Here is a 4,135-nt window from a genome sequence, read left to right on the forward strand (position 1 = left end):
ATGACCCGACCCATTCCCGTTTTTGACCGACCCCTTGATTAACCAAACGGCACCGTATGGTCTAGCCTCCCCAATCCTGGCCATCAATTTTAATCAATCCAACGGCCAGGATTGAATCAGCCTCCCCGTATATAAGCCTCCTATCACACCCCACGCCCCCTATTCTAACCCCCCCCACTCATCGTCTTCATCCAAACACTGAAGCCCCCCCCAAACCCTAGCATCCGCCCTAGCTTCCCTTTCACCAGAACCCGGCGGCATGGACGCCGGTGGCCACCTCCTGAACACCCTAGGACCACCTCACTGTCCTGAACACAAATCCACTAACCACGAGCCTCGAATCACTTCCGTTCGTCTCGAATCTTCATTTGAAGATTTGAGTCGAACCCGGATCTATGCCAAACCATCCCATCTTCATACCAGACACTCCCCTGACCTTCCTCGTGACCAAACCAAGCTTGGTTTGGTCCGAATCTACCCACAACTCCTAAAAATCCAGATCTGGAAATCCAGAACTTGAAACACATGCACCTGGGGAACCCGGCCAGTTTTGACATGGGTTTGAGGTCTAATAGACCTTAATCAAGGTGTTCTCATGTGAAAACACCCTGATTAAAGTTTGTTCGGCCTCAAAAATTCGGAGTTGAATCAGATTTGGGTCTGTTTGATTTAAACGTTTTGGTAAGTTTTCCTTTCTTTTGTTTTATTTCTAAATAAGTTGTCAGCATATCTCTTTGTGTTTGGTTGTTATTTTGTTATTTTTTTGGATTTCTTTCATCTCTGTAAAGACCTTTTATTTGGTCAATTGTTTTCTGTGTATGATTTGAATGTATTCTGTGATGAACATGTTCGATTAGATTAGTCGTCAAATGAATAAACTTATATAGGTTCCCAGTAATTGAACAAAAGTTGTCTGATACCCTTTAGGTCCCTGAATGTATTGTTTATATGAGCGACTGATTATTACCTGTTATAATTAGTATAGTCGACTCGATAAATGTCGTCGATTAGTTTGCTATAACTAATGAATCGAATGAGCTAGTATTTTCACGTAACTAATTGAACTCGGACACTGACTGAATGTCCCAGTAATGTTTGAAATGGTTTGTTGGCATTATAAAAATGACTAAAAGGGTTCAGTCTAGGCAGTCCTGAATTTGAACTCTCATCAGTTCAAAAATGCCCTGATGCTGCAAAGGGTCAAGACAGTGATAACCAGGGTTTAACAGGGGTATTCTGGGGTGTCAAAAAGAACAGAAGTAATTAGTTTAAGTGAGCTGACAAATGGGGTACGAAATTAGGATTAAACTAATGCTAATGGGGGGACAAGACACAAGAGTATGGGTTTAAAATGAATAAATAAAACGAGCCCATAACTCTTGATTAAACAAAGACCAGGCGTGGGGAGCAAAGGGGCTGGCACCAAAGATGCTTAGGCATGGGCTTAAAGGGTATGGGCATTCTGCCAATTGGCAGGGCAGGCAGCTCAGCTGTACTGGTTCATTTGGCCTATAAATAGGCCATTTGATAACTTAAACGAAAAAAAGGACTTTTGGTCTTCAGAAAAAAGAGAAAACAAAAGGGGAAATTTTCAGAACACTTTAACCAATCACTGCCCAAAACTGCAGGAGAAGCTAAATTGGTTGGGCTATTCTAGCCAAGCCAGTTATTCTAATTAGGATCATTACTGTTCCATTAAGAGAAAGGCTGTGTATTTCTGCTGCGATTGTTACTATACTGAGTTTTCTGTGTGCTGTGGTTCGAGTCTTAGTCTTCCTGATTGCTGAAACTGTATCGGGTATTAGCTGAGCTTTGTGGTTATTGGGTTTTTCTGTTGCTGTCACATTTGGTATCTTGGATTTCCTACTGGTTCATTACTCTTTTCTGGGATTGTTTGTTTGGGCCTCGACCACCTGTGGTTTCTGTTGCTCTGGAAACTGTCGCTATTTGTCTGTTGGACTGTGGAAAGCATTTGTGGCTATTGGTTTGCTGTTGTTACTGTTTGGTTGTTGTTGCTGTGTTTACTGCTTACTACCCAGCTGATCATTCCTTCCTTCTTTGTCCTCTATACCAGGTACACAATTACACTACCAATGTAACTCAAAAGTTTGAGCAATGAGTGTAAAAGAGAAGATCTGCAAATGTTGTTTATATATATGTACTATGGTGTTGAATGTCATATAATGACTAATAGCTCATATTTTGGGATACTGAAGTTAGCTTACAATCCTAGTTGATGTCAATATAGGGTATCGAATGATGGTTGTATATGTATGCTGTTAGATAAAAGTGGTCTCAATGAATTAGGTTGCATCTCAGATTTAGTTTACTTTGCCATATATGCTGTAATGTAGTCCAAGCATGAAATTTGTACACTGTAAATTAAGTTCTTTCCTTTCCAATGAATTGCCATACATAACTCTTAAAACCATGTTTCAAGATAAAGAACACAAATCCAGGGCCTCAACCTCATGAAGGTCGAGCCCAGGTCGAAGACAGACCAGGCAGGCCCGCATCGAGCGAGCAGTGGCCCAGGTCTGGCCAAGCGCGCGTGGGCTGGATTTGGGCCCATAATTATTTATTCGACTGACTGTACGCGCAGCCTTGTTCCTGATTTTAGCATTTCCAAATTCTGTTATAAAATAACTTGCAAGTATTAATTAATTAGGACTATCTCCTGCTTTCGATTGATAGAGACAAACACGACAAGAAACGTAGTTGCTATAGGATATCCTTTCAAAAATAAGAATGAGATGAGCCTCACCGAATAAAAATACAAATTGCGGGGCCCTCGGTAAATACTTGTTTTAAATTACTTAGAATTCAGGAGGGCCGCTTAGTGAATTTCGTGGCCTTGCCAAAAATAATAACGCGATAGTCTTTTAGGCGCGTGTTTAATAATTTACTTTCTTAAAACTTGGGGTGTGCATTTCATGCGACCCAAATCCAAATCCGAAAACGTCAAATAAGATATGTTCCGGATTGTGGGTGCATTTCATGTGACGCAGTCCAAAGACATGTTTTAAGCGACGTTCACATTCCTAATAATAATAATTAATAAAGTGGTTAAAAGATAAAATTGGCACATGGTTCATAATTGTATTAAACATCAGATAAACAAGCCGAATATAACAGTTGAGCGACCGTGCTAGAACCACGGAACTCGGGAATGCCTAACACCTTCTCCCGGGTTAACAGAATTCCTTATCCGGATTTCTGGTATGCAGACTGTAATATAGAGTCATTATTTTCCTCGATTCGGGATTAAAATTGGTGACTTGGGACACCCTAAATCTCCCAAGTGGCGACTCTGAAACAAATAAACAAATCCCGTTTCGATTGTCCTTTAATTGGAAAAACTCCCCCTGCGCCTCACGGGCGCGGAAAAAGGAGGTGTGACAGCTCTGGCGACTCTGCTGGGGATTGACCCAGAACCACTGGTTCAGGGTTAAGAATTCGAGCTTAAAATAATTGTTATTATTTGGCTTTATCTATTATCTGATTTTTACATGTTTGAGCCTAATGTGTTAAATGCTGCTTTTACCGCTTTGATATTATTTGAACTGTATATAAACTGTGCCGAAACCCATATCCTTTCTGAGTCTTCTAAATCATGAAGAAGGGTGTACTTCGTATGACTTCTTTTCTGTATAGTGTCAAATCCCAATTTAGAACGAGGTTCGGATAAGTTGCTAAGCCGGTGAAGCTTCTGTATTCCCGGTACGCTGCCCCCCCTCGGCTCGAGCTGTCCGCTCGGGTAAGCCAGGTCTAGAACAAACACCCAGGTTCTGAACCTAGTATAACAAAGCCACATGCCGGATCCCTAGTAGGAACGTTTATTTGCATCATGTGCATTTGACTTAGGGGACTCAACACAGGGGTTGGGTCCGTCTAGGAACAGCAACCTGAAATGGAGAAGGCCATCCTGATGCATCCTACTCACTGCTTGTGCATTTATTTGCTTCAAACATGCATGATGACCGGTTTTGAGTGTTGGGAAATTTTTACAAAAAAAATATAATAAAAAAAAAAATAGAAATAAATAAACTAGTTAGTTTATCACCCGAACTACATCGGTTTGATTCTCACCGGTTGTGAGATACGTAGGCAACCCTCATCGGGTCCAACTCTTTTT

Source organism: Nicotiana sylvestris, chromosome 5, assembly GCF_000393655.2.
Source record: "Nicotiana sylvestris chromosome 5, ASM39365v2, whole genome shotgun sequence".
NCBI classification, from domain to species: domain Eukaryota; kingdom Viridiplantae; phylum Streptophyta; class Magnoliopsida; order Solanales; family Solanaceae; genus Nicotiana; species Nicotiana sylvestris.